The sequence below is a fragment of the Leopardus geoffroyi genome, chromosome E1 (genome assembly GCF_018350155.1).
Source record: "Leopardus geoffroyi isolate Oge1 chromosome E1, O.geoffroyi_Oge1_pat1.0, whole genome shotgun sequence".
NCBI lineage: Eukaryota > Metazoa > Chordata > Mammalia > Carnivora > Felidae > Leopardus > Leopardus geoffroyi.
Window position 1 is genome coordinate 47753052 of NC_059330.1, and position 19978 is coordinate 47773029.

A 19978-nucleotide genomic window follows, 5' to 3' on the forward strand; every position below is an offset into this window, starting at 1 on the left:
TTAAACTAAAACAATCATTTACAAAACTGCTTACTGTACCATTTTGGTAACTTTTTCCATTTAAATTTTAGAAGCCCTTTTACTTGGGGCTGATAAAGTTATTTGCTACTGGTGATGCCTGTTATTGGTGGTGTACAGACGCATTTTACTTTTCTATTTGCCTCAGGAATTGGATGAAGTAATTGGTCACTAAAGAACTACAGTGCTGATGAGATGTGTAAGGTGAGACTGGAGTTAAGAATGATTTACCTTTTTCCCGCCTTCTTTATTTTAACTAATGCATAAGGGTGAGGCTGAAACTAAATTGACCATAATAACCATCTTTATTTTCCAAACATTTCAATCAATCACATGGGTGTATAGGCAGGGCTCCATTTAGAAAGGAGAAATGTGTCCTATGGACCAAACTTTCCAGTTGTCGAACATCCTCAGCTATAGGGGAGCGTATCCACAGCCAAATGTGATTTGCAACTCTCCTTGATCAGTATCTTCACCAGGGGTCATTATATTTAAATTTCCTTGTGTAATTTTAGTTGGATGTCTTAATTTCTTGTGTGTATTGGGAGCCATCACATACTCCACATTGAGCGTTAGTGATTGTTTATGTGGATTTTGTCCACAGTTCCTGGGACTCTTGTCAAATACAACCTTTCCTTTGGAAAGATTTATTTTAGGCATCCTTTTGTTTTATAAAACTGGAATAATACTTGTCACGTGGTTATTTTGAAATAAAAAACAAGGGTGTTGAGATTTTAGCTTATTAGGGCCAAGACTGGTCTGTCAATTTTTGGTCATATGTGATATGTGAATTGGAAGTGTTGCTTTAATCTAATTTAGAATGCTTTGGATTTAAAGGACATTGATAGAGTGTTCGTGAACAGTTATAATTCAGTAAGGAGGAGGAGAGAAGTGTGCTAATTTTACATTTTTCACAAGCACTTTTCTCAACTTTAAAAATATTTTGTTATGGTTTATTGAGAAAATGTAAAGTTATCATGGGAAATTGGTCATTGTTTGTGTCTGTGTGTGTGTGTTTTCCCCAACACATCTGGGTAGCCTTTGGATTTTGAGATCCTGTCACAAACTTCCTATCTGTCACAATATCTATTTAAGAAGAATAAGCTGTGCTTTATTTTTTTTCCAGATTGAGGCATACTATTGACATTTTGCTTTACCAAAAAAAAAAAAAAAAAAAAAAGGAAACCCCCAAAACAACAAAAACAAAACAAAACCGTACACACAAAAACCTGGGAGGGGAAGGTGGACATAAGTCAATCATCCTTCTGTAAGTGCACAGGCCACATTTGCTTGCGTTTGAAACTTGTGTGTATTACATAGATTTTTATTTATTTTTGATTTTTTATTAAAAAAGTTTTTTTTTAATGTTTATTTTTGAGAGACAGACAGTGTGAGAGGGCAAGGGGTAGAGAGAGAGGGAGACACAGAATCCAAAGCAGGCTCTAGGCTCTGAGCTGTCAGCACACAGCCTGATGCCGGGCTCGAACTCACAAACCGAGAGATCATGACCTGAGCTGAAGCCGGACGTTTAACCGACTGAGCCACCCAGGAGCCCCCGTAGATTTTTATTTTTATTCTTTGCTGAGCAAATGTGGATTTTAAAATTTATTTTCAGCTTACAGATAGAGGCATATTCATGCCTTAGACCTCCCAATCAAGACCTTTTATTTTTATTTATTTATCTATTTAATTTTGCAGATTACTTTGTGGAAAGGAACCAGTGATCTATGTCTTGGCCGATGGAGATGTTTGTTTGTGGTCTGAAAAACTGAATATTTAGGACACCTGCCTGGTTCAGTTGGAAGAGCATGAGACTCTTGATCTCTGGGGTCATGAGTTTGAGCCTTATGTTGGGTGTAGAGAATGCTAAAAAAATAAATAAGGAAACACTTAAAAAAATTGAGTCTTTAGACATAGGTAGTCTCTTGTGGCTAGTGTCGTTTGGCCTGCATTGTGTCCAGACATTTTCCACAATTTTCATACGTGTAGACCATGTAAATTGTCAGTAGTCACTTCAAAGTGAAGTTAGTGGTTGGCCATCAAACAAGTTGTTACACAAAGTATTCTAAAATAAGAAGTACCTTCGTCTTAAAGGTTGAGGCAAAGTAGAAGTCTGTCTTTTAGCTGCATAAAGGCAGCTTTTTTCGTCTATCCTTTTGGCTGAGAAGCTAGGACACTATTTTTAGGTAAGGCTGTAGTTTTGGGGAGTCATTAAGTACCTCTCTGTCAGGTGGCAAACTTGTTTTTTGCCACTGTTAGCAAGATTTTTCATTTTCTAATATCAAAAATATTCAGTCTGCATCATTATAAAGTCTGTATACATTTATGGACTGGCCAGTGTTTTACTGGAGAGGGGAGGGATGCCAAAACAACAGGACAGATCATCAGGCAGAGGGCCTTGTGTAGTTTAAAAATACACAGCATATTCATGAAAGGCTAAGAATATTGCAGAGGGACCTACAAATAAGTAGACCAGATCTAGTACATGCATTTTTATTCCCTGTTTAAGAGGTAGGCTTGGTATTAATATTAAATGCAAGTTAGTCTATAATTGTCTGACTATATTTAAGATCCAAATATGGGCTCAGCACAAGAAATAACATCCTTGGCCTCTTGTTTCAAATGCATAGAAGATTTTGGGCCAAGTTTATTAACTTGTTGATAAACAAGGTAGGGGGAGGGGCTACTTAAAAATTACGAGCAAATTGTTATGGTTGTTTATTCTCATAAACATAGGTAAGTGTGCCTGCAAATACAGTTTGATTTCTAAGTGATATTTTGAAATGTTTTCTGGGAAAGAACTATGTTATGTGTGGAGAATGTGGACACACCAGCTTACAGTTCATTTAAATTGATGGGTGTAGTCAGGATTTATGTAGCATTGGCTAGAAGCAACATAAAACACAGTGGTTTGTCACTCCAGGAGTGGCTGGGGTAATACTTGTGAGTAATCCTGAATTTTAATAGAGTTATTATTCCTTTTTTAACAAATTGTAGATGTTGTGTGAAGACTTTTAATTTCTATATGTAATATAATTTTTAAAAGCTGTCCGTTGTCTAAAACTAGCTGACAGTTTTTCAGAGTCATACTAACTTGTTTACTTGTATAAATTGTACTGGGTCATTTCTCTAAGAGCAGGAAGTTGTCTGGTAAAACCAACGTTTATGTATTCATCCTGCTTTGAACCAAAAAAACCCCCGATTCATCATTAGATCTTCAGAGAATGCATGGCATCTTTTTTGACTGAACCATTCTGAAGTGTGAATGTTTGTGATTTTTGTTATTTTGCTGCCATATTTTAGGTGTTCTCAGCACATCTGAATTTGCCTTTTTGCTTTCTTCTGTGGAAATTCTCCTTGTGGTGACAGTATTCCTGTAAGGGGAGCTTCCTGTCACTAGGCAAAATGTATAACTAACATAGTTTTAAACAGTTGTTTTTATGCAAAACTGACGCATGCTGTGGTAAACAAATTTGAACAGTACTTAAGTGCGTAAAGTAAAAAAGATGGGGAAAAAAAAAAGCCTTTGTTCCTTTTCCTCCATCTTTAGTTGTATTCCCTTGAGCTGACCATGGAAAACAGTTGGTGTCATTTGGCTTTGGGAAGACCTGTTACTGGGTATTTATACTAGTAGTAGGAAAAGCAGAGGGAGAAGTCACGGAAGGCATGGCCACTGAACCAGTTTAGATGTTATGCAGGGGCTAACATCTCTTTCCTGCTGATGTTAAGTAATCCTGATAATCGTAAACTACCATCAGTTTAAGATAACTGTAATTGAATTGTTAGTGAGACACCCGGTTAATTCCATGGTCGGGATGGTACACTTTTGATTTGTTGATCCCGTAAGGAAAAAAAAAAAATATTTGTGAATTGAATTTATATAACCTTAGGGCTGGGGGTAATGGTGGTAATTACCACCTGTAGAATTTTATGATAAACCACACAGTGTGTTTACTCCAGTCTCTTTATAACTCATCCTCTCTCCTTTAATTCTCGGAACAACCCGAAGATACTTGTTGTTATTTCTGTTTTGCCCAGGAGGAGATTTAGGCCAAATGTGAACAACTAGCTAACAGATGTCATGATGACTAGTAGCTTGTGGTGCTGGCCTGTCTTGGAAGGCCTGTGCTCTTCCCACTGCAATGTGCTCTGCTGCTCATCCCTGGTCTGTCTGATTTTCCAGATGAGGAGATTTAGGCCTGCAGAAGTCAAGTGACTTGCCCAAGGTCACACAGCTAAGTAATAGCAACAATAAACCAAACTTTTATCTCTGGTCTCTTATCTCAGGACTTTTGGTCCTGGCTGATCAGGCTACATTTTACTGAAATACTATGGACCAGAAGACCATACGCTGTGAATATTGGATACAAACGCTTCAGAACTGATACATCAGCAAAGGTGTTTCCTACTATGTATTGAAAAGCTTCCTTTTCTCTCTTTCAGAAATTATAAAGAGCTCTGATGGGCTATTTGGGTGATACCCAGTGCAGTGAACTGCAGGTGAGTAAGGTTTAGGAGAGCTTTATTTATTTATTTATTTATTTATTTTTTTTTTATTTTTTTTTATTTATTTTTTTTTTTTTCAACGTTTATTTATTTTTGGGACAGAGAGAGACAGATAATGAACGGGGGAGGGGCAGAGAGAGAGGGAGATACAGAATCGGAAACAGGCTCCAGGCTCTGAGCCATCAGCCCAGAGCCCGATGCGGGGCTCGAACCCACGGACCGCGAGATCGTGACCTGGCTGAAGTCGGACGCTTAACCGACTGCGCCACCCAGGCGCCCCAGGAGAGCTTTATTTAGAAAACAGGAACTTGGTGATGCCTGAGGAGGAGAGGAGAGACTTTAAATGTAGAGTGTCTGGCCAGGAAGCATAAGCTGGGACAAGGTGCAGTGATGCTGGATGGTAGGGAAGCTGTGGAAACCTGAAGATGCGGGTCCTGACTGTATTGGCTGCTTCTGGAACAGACTGGATGAGGATGAACATACTCTGAGGAGCCCGGGGGCCGCTCTGCCAGAGTTTGTTTGAAGAGAAGCCAGGGTAGGTTAATCTTCTACTTACGTTCTGATTGAGTAACTGCACAGAGACGACTCCTATCTGCATATGATTAGAACTTGAGAGGCCCTTCAGTTTCTGAGTCAGCATTCTGGAGTGGTAATCCCCCTGTGCTCCCATGAACTTGGGGAAGTATTGAATAGTTTTGTTTTTCCTGTTATCTGCTGTGTGTGTGTTGTCACGAATGACTGTCTATATCTGCATTTTTGTGCATCTAGATAGTGAGAACACAGCAATAGAAACAAAAGGCTAAACTTTCTTTCCTAATGGTTGTTTTAATTAGTCCTTCATATTTGTTGTCTTTTGCTGAAATGCCCTGCTAAGAAAGGCCATTTAATCTTTATTATTTGTAATTCACAAGAACTAATTTTCTTGGTCCATTATAGCATCTTGATCTTTCATTTTAAGTTTGGACAATGGTGATACTACAGCAAAAACAATTAGAAGACTGTTTTGATGCTGTCCTTGTGGGGCATCAGTGCTAAAATTATGTTTTGATACATTTTCAATGCTAGTCTTTTTTAGACCTCACCAGCTCAAGGAAGCTTCATCTGTTGATAAAATATCTTGCCATCCTGCCTTATGGCCTCTGGCCTCTGGTTTGTAAGACATTGCCAGCTACTTTTACCCATCTGCTTTAAGCTGGAGTTTTCAGTTTTCTGTTCTTTGTAGTTGGAATAACTTTTCTTTTTCCCTTTCACTGTACCTTGGTCTCTTGGCCCTTAGTTCTTTGGTTTGTCCATGATTTCAGACTGCTTTTTAAATGTGATACAGTCCCTCACTGAGGCAGCAAATTGGCTTTGAGAATACCCGAAACTTGAATGTGACGCTACTGTATCTTTTCAGGTTTTATAACTGAATGTGGGCTTGGCTCTTTGCTGATTGTCTTTGTTTTTGAGGCTGTGCTTGTTTTGCATGATTCATGGGTTCATGGGTGTGATCTGAAGACCATTCGAGATGGTTTGTTGGTCCTTGGAAAGCTATGGTCTGGGGTTGTCATATAGAGGTCATTGTGATAAGGAATGTGTGAGTTCTCAGGTAAGGCCAAAATGCTCAGTGATAGGTTGGACCTTTTCTTGAGGTTCTGTCAAGCTTGTATCCTGGAACCCCTCTTTCTTGAGTATGGGGGGACTTTCTTTTTTAAGTTAAGAGGAATGGATATTAAATTGTTAAATATTTAGATTATTACCATAAAATCGTTGATTTTCTTTTTGGTGTTCCGTTAAAAACCATATATGTATGTATACACGTGTACACATACAAGCATTTACATGTATATATATGTGTACATATATATATTTTATTCATGTCTAATTATAGTGCATGTAATTGGAATTTTTTCTGCTTGTTAGATCATGGAACATTTTCATGTTATAGGTGTCACAATTTCAATTTATATGCTTACATTTTGAAAGGGTGCAAAATATTTCATCAAGTCATGCTCCCATAATTTACTTAAATTTTTTAATGTTAGGTTAAACATGTTGCTCCCTGGTTTTCCCTTAATACTTTAATCTACATTATTGTAGATGTTTATTATTTTTAAAAAAAAATTTTTTTTTTCAACGTTTATTTATTTTTGGGACAGAGAGAGACAGAGCATGAACGGGGGAGGGGCAGAGAGAGAGGGAGACACAGAATCGGAAACAGGCTCCAGGCTCTGAGCCATCAGCCCAGAGCCCGACGCGGGGCTCGAACTCACGGACCGCGAGATCGTGACCTGGCTGAAGTCGGACGCTTAACCGACTGCGCCACCCAGGCGCCCCTATTATTTTTTGACTAATTATAGTTCTAGGACACATTTCTGAGTGTTGTGTTATAATTTTTTTTTTTAATGTTTATTTTTTGAGAGAGAGAGAGAGGGTGTGAGCAGGGAAGGGGCAGAGAGAGGGAGACAGAATCCAAAGCCGGCTCCAGGCTCTGAGCTGTCCACCCGGAGCCTGATGTGGGGCCTGAACCCACAAACCATGAGATCATGACCTGAGCTGAAGTAGGTTGCTTAACTGACTGAGCCACCCAGGCTCCCCCTGAGTGTATTGTGTTAAATGGAATGAATGTTATTACTACTTTTGATATGTGTTGCCACGCTGTTTTTCAAGAATGTTGTACCAGTTTGTGCTATTAGCAGAAACATGGACGTACCTGTTTTACCATAACTGGACAGAAATACATTTTTTCCTTAAAAGTTTTTGCTCACTGGGGCGCCTGGGTGGCTTAGTCAGTTGGGCATCTGACTTCGGCTCTGGTCATGATCTCACAGCTTGCGGGTTCGAGCCCCGCGTTGGGCTCTGTGCTGACAGCTCAGAGCCTGGAGCCTGCTTTGGATTCTGTGTCTCCCTCTCTCTCTGCACCTCTGCTCCCTGCTCATGCTCCGTCTCTCTCCCTCTCTCAAAAATAAATAAACATTAAAAAATATTAAAAAAAAATTTTTTTTAATGTTTATTTATTTTTGAGACAGAGAGAGACAGAACATGAACCGGGGAGGGTCAGAGAGAGAGGGAGACATAGAATCCGAAGCAGGCTCCAGGCTCTGAGCTGTCAGCACAGAGCCCGATGCGGGGCTCGAACTCACGGACCGTGAGATCATGACCTGAGCCGAAGTCGGACGCCTAACCGACTGAGCCGCCCAGGTGCCCGTAAAAAAAAATTTTTTTAAAAAGTTTTTGCTCATTTGGTAGTGTAAAATGGCATTTGCTTTTCTTTGTTCTATAGCGTTGAATTTCATTCTTTGAACCTCTTCATGGTAAATTGTGCGTATCCTCTGCTGTTTTGCGCAATACAGTATTGATGTAAGCTTTGGATAGTAAGGCGAGTATAACCAGGTAATGATAGGTAGTTAATAAAAAGATAACCAGAACACATCCAGTGAAAATGTTCAAAGAGGTCTAGATGGTCAGGGATCTTGGGGACCGTGGTTGAGGGGGAACAGATGGATTATTCCAAGATTCAATTCAGCAAATGTTTCTTGGGCATCCACTTTATACAGTGTGCCACGTGTGTCCTCTGAGTGCTTCTCAAGTCGTCGTCTCGGCATCTGCCTGGTTGGAGGCAGAGGCTACTTGAGAATGCTTGAGACTTGACCAGTGGGGACTCTGGCTGCCGAAGTCGCTTTGTGGCTGCTTGGAGGGCCGAGGGGATCACCGTGTGGAATATCTGTAGCTCATTCATGGCATACCATCATGTTTTCACAGTCTTTGAGAAACTGTCTTGTGAGGAATACGAAGATGAATAAAACCTATTTCCTACTCACAAGGAACGAATCCTCTCGTAGGGAGAACAGGGGCACCAGAAAATGAAAGGACTACTAGGAGTTTGATAGGTGCTCTAAAAGAGGTTCCACCAAGGTGCTTAGGGGTTAAGTAGAGGGAGTGATACTATCCCCTTGGGGATATCAGGGAACACTTCAGTTGAAGAAGCGGCATTTAAATTGACCCCCCCGAAGAGGAGAAGCGATGGAAGGAGGCATTCTGGAGGGAAGGATAGCTTGGGCAGAGGCTGGGGTTGGTGCCAGCATGAGGTGGGTGCCAGGAAACTGTGCGTCTAAACTCGTTGGACCCTGGGAGACATAACGGAACGCGATGGAAGATGAGGCCGCAGAGAGGTCAGGACTGGGTCTTGGAGGGTGTTGCGTGCCAAACCGAGGATGAGTATGATGGATTGGCCGTGAGGAGACACAGAGAGGGACTTAGTTGGGCTCATGGCAATAGTTCAGGCGAGGGCCTGAATTGAGTCGATGGCCTTGGGGATGGAAAGGAGGTGACAGATTCAGAAGATATTTTGGAGGTTGAACAGGGTTGTGGTGACTGATTAGGCAGGAGGGGAAGGAAACAGTTCTAAGTCAGAGGTGATGTTGAGGTGTTTATGCTTGGGTGGCTGGCAGAATGGGCATCAGGAATAGGGACATCAGAAGCAAGAACACGTCTTAGGGGTTTGGAATAGAGAAAAGATGACTTTGGTTTTGTTTGTTGAGTTCCAGAAGCTAGGAGAAAGCCGAAGTCAGAATTTTAGTCCTAGAAGGAACAGATGAGGAAGTTCAGGGCCCAGGGGCATTAGAGGAGCCAGAGAGGTCTCGTACTTACTAAAACCAAGCACAGATGAAGCTTCCTGACTCCCAGTCCAGTGTCCCCTTCCCTCCCTCACTGCCAAGAGCTGAAGGTTGTCATCTGGCTGTTGTCCTCACGTTCAGGTGTACTCAGTAGAAAGTTGGGAGTGGCGGAGTTTACGTTGGGGAATGAGGACTTGCTTTTTTTATTTTTAACTTTAAAAAATTATTTTATTATTTTTTATTTATTTTATTTTAGAGAGTGAGCGAGCAGGGGAGAGGGAAAGAGAGAGAGAAAGAGAGAGAGAATCCCCAGCAGACTCCATGCTCAGAATTCCTGTTCTGCCTCAGACTTTGTGTTTTGGGCAAACCCCTGAAGTCTTCTTAGTTTGTGAGATGGAGATAAATAATATCAGCTTTGTAAAATCCCTTGAGACAAGGTATGTCAAAACCCTCTATGAACTCTAAACTTTGGGGCTAAATTATTATGCGGGTTTTAGTTGTCAGTAGTAACAAAAAAGTCGTGCTCTTCAACTTCAGGGTTCTGTGTTGCTGGCATAAAGTGTATCTGATTCAACAAATTTTTATTTTTCAGCACATACTTAGGTCAGGAACCTGGGGCTTCAATAGTGAACAAAGCAGACAAAATCCCAGCTCCCATGGAGCTCATATTCTAGACCTGGGGGGTAATAGTGAGCTGATGCTTTTATAACAGTGGCGAGACACTGTTCTAAGTACTTTTATATTTAACCTATTTAATTCTTGCAAGAGGCTTGCAAGGTAGATACTGTTATTATCCCTATTTTGCAGATTGGGAGATTGAGGCAGAGTTATGTAGGTTGTCTCAGGTTGCCATGCCAAGATTGAAATTCAGGCAGATCTGGTTTTAAGCTTGTAAACTCTCTTTTTTTTTTTCTTAAGTTTTTAATGTTTATTTTTGAGAGAGAGGGAGGAGAGAGCATGAGCTGGGGAAGGGCAGAGAGAGAGGGGGGGACAGAGGATCCAAAGCGGGCTCGATGCTGACAGCAGAGAACCCGATGTGGGGCTCGAACCCACAAACCACGAGATCATGACCTAAGCTGAAGTTGGGTGCTTAACCGACTGAGCCACCCAGGCACCCCCTCAAGCTTGCATACTCTTAACTCCTGTTCTGTAGAACATTTTAAATTCATTCATGGTATACTAATGTTTAATAACAGAAAAGGTAGGCCCACATTGAAATTAATTCTAAGCAAATAAGTTTTTCTTGTATAAAAAACAAAACAAAAACCCATGAAAAATGATGTTAGTTCTCTGGGGATGGTGACACAGTAGTAGTCTTTCATAGAAAAAAATTTTTCTCCCTAACTTTTCATAGGCTTCATCAACTTTTTTGGTTTCTTTAGATACAAATGGCCATGTCAATGGAAGGAAGTAATTTTTCTGCTGACACTTGGACAGAATCTCTTCTTGAATGAATCCCCTTCTTGCTTTTTTACCTTTTTTACCTTTGCCTCCACTCCCCTCCCTTTTGTTATCTTAGGGGCAATTCCCTTCTCCGATCTCTCCTGCTCTCTGTTCTTCCTTGTTCTCACCGCTCTTCTGTCCTCACCAGTCTCATCAGCTGGCCATGTCCTGAGAGAGTCCCTGCCTCCCGCCTTCTCTTTCCCTTTTTTTTTTTTTCTTTAACGTTTATTTATTTTTGAGACAGAGAGAGACAGAGCATGAACAGGGGAGGGGCAGAGAGACAGGGAGACACAGAATCCGAAGGAGTCTCCAGGCTCTGAGCCATCAGCACAGAGCCCAACGCAGGGCTCGAACTCACGGACTGCGAGATCATGACCTGAGCTGAAGTCGGACGCTTAACCGACTGAGCCACCCAGGCGCCCCCCGCCTTCTCTTTCCTAGCTTGCCGCTCTCCAACCACCTTGGACCCTGTGTTTTGGCTTTTCTGAGTTTATTAGCCTGAGACACCCAGGCGCCCCTGCTCTTAGTCCTTCTTCATGGGTAGGGCATACTGGGAAATGGACCCTGAGGAGTCCTTAAGTTTGCTTCTGGATTAAGCCATGGGCCTCACTGCTTATAAGGAGGTTATCAAGGCTTGTGTACTTGTAGTTTTTAGAAATTTTGGTTAAATATGCATGACAAGAAATTTACCATTTTAGCCATTTTTGTATTCATTTCAGTGGCAGTAAGTACAATCGTGTTGTTTAACTGCCTCCACCATCTGTCTCTAAAACTCTCTCATTGCCCCAAACCGAAACTGTGTACCTGTTAAACAACTCTCCATTTCCCCCTCCTGCAAGCCTCTGGCAACCAGCATTCTATTTTCTGTCTCTGTGAATTTGCCATTCTAGGTCCCTCATATAAGTACGATCATACATTGTCCTTTGTGCCTGGCTTTTTTCACCTACCGTGGTGTCTTCAGGGCTCACCTATGTTGTGGCACGCGTCAGCAATTCCTTCCTTCTTAAGGCTAAATAATACGCCATTGTATGTAAATGCCACATTTTTAATCCATTCATCTGCGGATGGACACTTGGGTGGTTTCCACCTTTTGGCTGTTAGACATAATGCTGCTGTGAACATGGGTGTACAAATATTTGTTCCAGTCCCTGCTTTTAGTTCTTTTGGGTATTAACCCAGAAGTAGAATTGTTGGATCTTGTGGTAATTCTGTACTTAGTGTTTTCCAAAGTAGTAACACCATCGTATGTCCCACCAGCAGTGTACAAGGAGTCCAATTTGCTCACATCCTCACCAACACTTGTTATTTTCTGGGCTTTTTTTTTTTTTTTTTATAGTAGCCATCCTAATGGGTGTGAAATGATAACGTAAACTTATTTATTAAAAAAAAATTTTTTTTTAAATGTTTTCATTGATTTTTGAAGGAGAGAGAAAGGGAGAGAGAGACACAGAGCATGAGCAGGGGGAGGAACAGAGAGAGAGGGAGACACAGAATTCGAAGCAGGCTCCAGGCTCTGAGCGGTCAGCACAGAGTCCGATGCGGGGTTGAACTCACTAACTGTGAGATCATGACCTGAGCTGAAGTCGGATGCTTAACCGACTGAGCCACCCAGGCGCCCCTAAACTTATTTATTTTTTAAGATTTAAAAAAAAAAAATTTTTTTTTTAATGTTTATTTATTTTTGAGACAGAGAGAGACAGAGCATGAACGGGGGAGGGCCAGACAGAGAGGGAGACACAGAATCTGAAGCAGGCTCCAGGCTCTGAGCGGTCAGCACAGAGCCCAACGTGGGGCTCAAACTCCTGAATCGTGAGATCATGACCTGAGCCGAAGTCGGACGCTTAACCGACTGAGCCACCTAGGCGCCCCTATTTTTTAAGATTTTTAAGCAGTCTTTGTACTCAACATGGGGCTCGAACCTACAACCCCAAGATTGAGTCACATGCTCTACTCACTGAGCCAGCCAGGCGCCACAAATGTATATCTATTTTAATGTTGTTTTATATAGAATAATAGAATTTCAGCACTAGAAATGATATTAAGGATTTCTAATCCAATTAGCAGTTGACAGCAAAGGATGTTCTATGCCTTAGCATTTACATTTCTTTCTCAACCAGAGAGTGGCGTTTTGGGCAAATGTGTCTATACTGGATCTTAGGCTCAAGATGAGCTATGTGTGTACTAGGGTACATGAAATAACAGGTTTTTTTTTTTTTAATTAAGATTTTAAAAAATATTTATTAAAAATTTTTAAAGTGTTTTGTTTATTTTTGAGAGAGAGCAATAGAGTGTGAGTGGGGGAGGGGCAAAAGGCGAGGGAGACACAGAATCTGAAGCAGGCTCCAGGCTCCAAGCCGTCAGCACAGAGCCCGACACAGGGCCCGAACCCATGAACGGGGAAGATCATGACTTGAGTCGAAGTCCGACGCTTAACCAACTGAGCCACTCGGGCACCCCAGTGTTTGTTTATTTTTGAGAAGAGCGAAAGCAGGGAAGGGGCAGAGAGAGGGGGACATAGGATCCAAAGTTGACAGTGTGCTGATAGGCTGATAGCATTGAGCCCAATGCGGGGCTTGGACCCACAAACTGGGAGATCATGACCTGAGTTGAAGTCGGATACTCAACCAACTGAGCCACCCAGATGCCCCTATACTGTATTGTTTTATAATCAACTTGTTTTTACTTAACCAAATGGGAGCAGGAAACTCTGTACTGAGTTTCAAACGCTGATTTGAAAATATATTTTTAGAACATAGATTGTTGGTAAATTAAAGACAGCTTTAAGAGGGATGATGGTGGTTGGTGGTACTGTTTTAATTATGCAGTTGGCTTTTTAAAAATCGATTTATGTTTTATATAAAAAGCTCAACTGTTTGGGATTATGTGTTTACAAGTCTACACAGATAATCTAAAAGGGAAAATGAAGAAATGCAAATAGAAAATTTTTGTAGTCATAAAGTTTTCTTGGCAAACAGCAACCTTTTCTAGAAAGTCAGTCCTTTAATGTAATTTGATTGCTTCATAAATGTGGGTTTTTAAATATGTATACTTTTAATGATTAGTAAGCATGTTAAATGATTTGGGAGGAGGCTCAAACTTTTCAAGAAATAATTTGGAATTATTGAAAGAAGGCTATTGCCAGAATTGCTAGCAATTCTAAAATATGGGTCAGGAAAAGCCAAGCTAGTAGATGGAAAAAAACCCCTCAGTTTTAGCTGCTGATACAGCTTTTAAAATTTAGTTTTTCTTGGGGCACCTGGGTGGCTCAGTCGGTTGAACGTCCGACTCTTGGTTTCAGCTCAGGTCATTATCTCACGGTTCGTGAGTTGGAGCCCTGTATTGGGCTCTCTGCTGACAGTGTGAAGCCTGCTCAGGATTCTCTCTCTCCCTTTCTCTCTGCACCCCCCCCCCCGCCACCAAATAAATACATAAACTTAAAAAAATTAAAAGTTTTTCTTGTTTTTATCATTTTAATTACTAAAACAGATGGTGGAAGGTCCATTAGGGTATTTCTTTTATGTATTTAAAACATTTTACTTTGCTATGTGATTCCATTCATTCTGGAATTTAGGAGAATTTACCTCTTTATGAAAGAAATTATTCAAAATGGAATATGATTGATGATCTTAGTTTCTAGTTTTCTTCTCAATAGGCTTAGTCTCTCTTCTAATGCTTCTTGCATGCTCAGAGATTTTATAAGAGTTTTAGAGAAAAGTGCGAGCAAGACTGGGTGAATATTAAACACAGTAGAATGAATAAAACTTTTGCTTTGCAGAATATTTTGCCTGTGTATCTCCTAGAACCATCGCAGATTCCAGTTTTGGATAAAAGCAGATAAGTTTAAAGATAACACAACATTCCTCCTTATGACTTGGAATTCTAATGAGTATTTAATTTGGTACAGGACAGTTCTTGGAATGCTTGGCATTCAGGTTATTTTAGGCCATCTCTTTGGGAAATTCAATTAAAGTCTTTCTTGAATGGCTTTAGTGAATTGAATGGTTGTCTCGGGATATAAATGATATAAAATATGACCCCGATTTATAAGATGGTTGTGTCGGGCAGATAGGGCATCTTATATGATATATTTAATCCAAAATAATAGATGATTAATCCAAAATAATAGATGATTCTGTAGGAAGTACTGGTTTGGGGAGAGCATCTTAGGGAAGTAGGTATGGAAGCCTTCATTTAAAGGTGAGGAGGAGTTAGATTCAGAGAGAGAGGAGGGCAGGGACTGCAGGCAGAGGGACGGGCATGGTGTCAGAGACTGGGAAGCCCGACTGCCCGTGGGTTGTGGTGGGAAAGTTAGTTAGGTGGTAGCCAGACTGTGGGTGGCCTGGATATTTAGTACCGAAGCTCCTTGCCACCTCCAGAGGCACGGCCCTTCATGCTCTGCCCCTTGAGGAAGCCTGACTCCCTAGCTCAGGAGGGAGAAGGGGGTGTGTCCTTCCCCCATGGGGCTAGGTCATGGGGCTTATTTTAATGTATCAATCTGGCTTTTCTTTTGTCACAACATTTACTTTCCAGTAGAGTCTTGTTTTCAGAATAATAGAATTTCCACAGGGAAAATAATAATGCATGAGGCAGATTAAAGGCAAATAATTAAAAAAAAAAAAAAGTCAAACACAACTTTTTTCTGGCAGTTCTTCCTTTGTTTACATTTTTGTTTTGTTAGTTGTTTAAAGAAACTTGTGTATTTCATTATATTTGTCTTTTAAGTTTTCCTATGGTTTTATTGTTATATAGCTTAATAATTGAGGATAACTTGGAGTCCAATCAAGTCCTGATTATGGCTCTTAAGTAATTGCTGTCAGAGTGGATAGTGGTAATGTTTAGCACAGCTCTTCAGTCTTACGAGATCTTTACAAACGCAGTCTGATTCATTCCACCCAAGTTAATCATGAGGGAGATAATTTTTTTTTTTGTTGTTTCTGATGGAGACAAACGTCTAAGACAGAGATACAGAAATCATCTTCGGTTTAGATTGAAGAAATTTTATTTGCTACTGTGGGCTCCTGCTGTTTGATCACAGTTTATTTTTGTTCTTTGAAGTCTGTCTTTAATCAAATAAGATTTTTAGCTTTTTTGAAATAAAGGGGGGGCCATGCGTACATTAATAAGAAAAATTAAGGAAGATAACTGATTAAAAAAAATTTTTTTTAATTAATTTTTTTATTTTTTTATTTTTTTTTTTCAACGTTTATTTATTTTTGGGACAGAGAGAGACAGAGCATGAACGGGGGAGGGGCAGAGAGAGAGGGAGACACAGAATCGGAAACAGGCTCCAGGCTCTGAGCCATCAGCCCGGAGCCTGACGCGGGGCTCGAACTCCCGGACCGCGAGATCGTGACCTGGCTGAAGTCGGACGCTTAACCGACTGCGCCACCCAGGCGCCCCCCAAAAATTTTTTTAATGTTTATTTATTTTTGAGAGAGAGAGAGAGAGAGAAAGAGCACGAGCAGGGGAGGGGGAGAGAGAGAGGGAGACACAGAATCCCAAGCAGGCTCCAGGCTCTGAGCTGTCAGCGGGGCTTGAACTCACAAACTGTGAGATCATGACCTGAGCCGAAGTCGGACGCCTAACCAACTGAGCCACCCAGGCGCCCCGTAACTGATTTTTTTTTTTTAATTTTTTTTTTTTAATGTTTTATTCATTTTTGAGACAGAGAGAGACAGAGCATGAACGGTTGAGGGGCAGAGAGAGAGGGAGACACAGAATTGGAAGCAGGCTCCAGGCTCTGAGCCATCAGCCCAGAGCCTGACGCGGGGCTCGAACTCACGGACCGCGAGATCGTGACCTGGCTGAAGTCGGACGCTTAACCGACTGCGCCACCCAGGCGCCCCCAAAAAATTTTTTTTAATGTTTATTTATTTTTGAGAGAGAGAGAGAGAGAGAAAGAGCACGAGCAGGGGAGGGGGAGAGAGAGAGGGAGACACAGAATCCCAAGCAGGCTCCAGGCTCTGAGCTGTCAGCGGGGCTTGAACTCACAAACTGTGAGATCATGACCTGAGCCGAAGTCGGACGCCTAACCAACTGAGCCACCCAGGCGCCCCGTAACTGATTTTTTTTTAAACAATAAAATACAGGGGCGCCTGGGTGGCACAGTCGGTTAAGCATCCGACTTCAGCCAGGTCACGATCTTGCGGTCCGTGAGTTCGAGCCCCGCGTCGGGCTCTGGGCTGATGGCTCAGAGCCTGGAGCCTGTTTCCGATTCTGTGTCTCCCTCTCTCTCTGCCCCTCCCCCGTTCATGCTCTGTCTCTCTCTGTCCCAAAAATAAATAAACGTTGAAAAAAAAAAAATTAAACAATAAAATACATTTCATGCCTTGATTTCATGGTGGTCTGATGGTTATTCTCATACTGTTTTAGAAAGAAGTCCCCAGTGGGCAAAGAATGATGCTTTTAAAAATCACCTTCCTTTTTTTCATCTGTTACTGAAAATATCTTAGTCCAGGCCTGTCTACCTACCACCTCTGTGGTGCACTATTGATTTCATTTTTCTTCCAATATTTACTTTTGGTTCTAGACAAATTACCTAGTGATGATGGAATTCTTCAAAAATATTCTATAGTTTGTGCCAAGTGAACTCAATGATTGCTCTATTTGGAGACATTCTTTCTGAAGGCTCCATTCTTGCCTCTAAAACCTACATGCACGGAAGAGGAAATGTATAGGTTTTCCATTTATTAACAACACGCTTATCCTTCTGTATCTGTTTCTTTTCAATTTTTAAAAACTATGTTAGTGGCTCCTGGGTGGCTTGGTCGGTTGAGCATCCACCTCTTGATTTCGTCTCAGGTGATGATCTCATGATTCGTGGGTTCGAGCCCTGTGTTGGGTTCTGTGCTGTCAGCATGGAGCCTGCTTGGGCATTTCTCTGTCCTCCTTTCTCTGCCCCTCCCCTGCTTGGATGTGCATGCGCGCGTGCTCGCGCGCGCGCTCTCTCTCTCTCTCTCTCTCTCAAAATGAATAAACTTTAAAAAACAAAAACCATATTAATTATGACACCGATTCCTATTTTAAAAGCAATTTAAAAGTTTTATTCTTAAAATTATCATACGGTAAAAGTTGGCTTTTGTCTCTTGGTGTATACTTCTATTAATTTCCTGTATGTATAGTTTGTGCACCTAGCACTGCAGTCAGGATACAGAGCAGTGTCCTCACCCTCTTCTTTCATAGTCATCCATCCCCCCCCCCATAACCCCTCCCGCCACTGACCTTTTTCCATCCCTTTAGTCTTGGCTTCTCGAAAATATAATACAAATGGGATCATACAATATGTAAGCTTTTAAGACTGGGCTCTTTTACTTTTTCAGTCATGTAAGGTATTGCATATATTGCAAACGTATTCTTTTTTTATTGCTGAGTAGTTTTCCATGGTCACTTATTAAGGGACATTTGGATGTATCTCAGTTTTTAGCAGTTATGAATAGAGCTGCTGTAAACGTTTGTGTATAGATTTTTGTGTGAACGTGTCTTTTCATTTCTCCAGGGTAGCTGTCTGGGGAGAGGGGATTGCTGGGTCATGTAGTGAGTATGTGTTTAACTTTTTTAAGACATTGTCAGCCCTTTTTCTGGAGTAGCTGTACCATTTTATATTCCCACCAGCAATGTCTGGAGTGTTCCAGTTCTTCCGCATCGCCGATGTTATCGATGTTTGTAATGTAGCCACTCTAATAGTATGTAGTATTGTCTAATCATGGTTTTAATTTGCATTTCTCTGATGACTAAAGCCTCATCTTTTCATGTGCTAATTTGCCATCATTATGCCCTCTTTGGAGTGTGTGTGGAAATCTTTTATCCAGCTTTTAATTTGGTTGTTTGCTTATTGTTGAGTTTTGAGACTTCTTTCTGTGTTCAGACACAAATCCTCTTTCAGACATGTGATGTGCAGATAATTTTTTCTTAGTCTTTAGTTTTCGTTCTCTTAACAGTGTCTTTCAAAGAGCCAAAGTGTAATTTTGATGAAGTCCAATTTATCAGTGTTTTTCCTTTTTTTTTTTTATTGTACTAAGATGGATAGATTTTAAAACAAATTTCTTTTCTATAAAAGTAGTGAAAACTAACTTAGCGATAGCGATGTTCTTATAAAGTTGACTTGTGGAAAGTGCAGATGTTATCATTTTTTGGAAAGCTGGTGCTAATTAAAATACTCCTTATCCTTAGTCTTAGGGACACACGGGACTTTTGCTTCACCAAAGGAGATGATTGGCTTAGGTTTGTGAAGACTTTCACACTTTCTTTTATTTTTATTTTTATTAAATGTTTATTTATTTTTTGAGAGACAGCGAGTGCAAGGCATGGGCAGAGAGATGGAAACTAGGCTCTGCTCTGTCAGCGCAGAGCTGGATGCTGGGCTCGAACTCATGAACCGAACGATGAGATCATGACCTGAGCTTAATGGACTGAGACACCCATGCGCCCCTTTAAGATTTTATTTTTATTTTATTTTTATTTTTTTTAACGTTTTATTTATTTTTGAGACAGAGAGAGACAGAGCATGAACGGGGGAGGGGCAGAGAGAGAGGGAGACACAGAATCGGAAGCAGGCTCCAGGCTCTGAGCCATCAGCCCAGAGCCCGACGCGGGGGCTCGAACTCACGGACCGCGAGATCGTGACCTGAGCTGAAGTCGGCCGCTTAACCGACTGAGCCACCCAGGCACCCCAAGATTTTATTTTTAAGTAATGTCTACACCCAACGTGGGGCTCGAACTCACAACCCTGAGATCAAGAGTTGTGTGCTTCACTGACTAAGCCAGCCAGGCGCTCCTAGAATTGTATTTTTAACAGGCAGAATAACCAAGTATCACATTAAGCCATTTCTCTCCCAAGCCCACTTTTTTCTTCTTTATATTTACCGTTATTAGCAATCAATAACTGTGGCCAGTGTGACTAATAATCGTGTGTATATATATTATAAGACAATTATCAGCTCATTCAGTTTTTCACATCCTGTGAGGTGCTAATCAGACATACATGTATATCAATTAGCCCCAACTGCCTGGGTTAAACTAGAAAGAAATTTCTTGGCTCACTTAACTGCAAAGTCCAGGCATAGTTAGCTGGAGTTGGGGCTCAAGTGATGTCATCAGGACTGTTTCTCCCTATGGATCAACTCTGCCTTTTCCTGTACAGACTTCAGTTGTAGGGGCCATATATTAGAAAAGTGGCCGCAGCATATTCAACCCCGGGAGCCTCTCACACTTTAGGTTTAGTGGGAAAGAACACCTGTCTTTTTCCCAGCAGAAGCCTCAGCAGAAGTCTCGTGTCTCATTGGTTCTTATGGGGTCACATGTCTTACCTGAGCCAGTCTTTGTGTTTGGGGCTATGAGCCAGTTGTGGTCACATGACACCCTTGGATTCCTTGATGCGGTCCGCTCTTCAGGAACCATATGGACTGAGAGTAGGGGTG

At 41.3% G+C, this 19978-nt stretch overlaps 1 protein-coding gene across 7 annotated transcripts in view; it reads left to right on the forward strand.

Moving 5' to 3' along the window:
• The window catches only part of HELZ (helicase with zinc finger), a 163994-nt gene that overhangs the window by 1251 nt on the left and 142765 nt on the right, over positions 1 to 19978 (forward strand). For 2 of the 7 annotated variants that reach the window (XM_045489482.1, XM_045489478.1), the window contains exons 2-3: positions 167 to 222; positions 4462 to 4518. The gene's annotated coding sequence lies outside the window, so the exon portion shown is untranslated. Of the gene's footprint in view, positions 1 to 166; positions 223 to 4461; positions 4519 to 4809; positions 5060 to 19978 lie in introns of those variants that run through there. The other 5 variants (XM_045489479.1, XM_045489484.1, XM_045489483.1 and 2 more) reach the window with 3 other exon arrangements.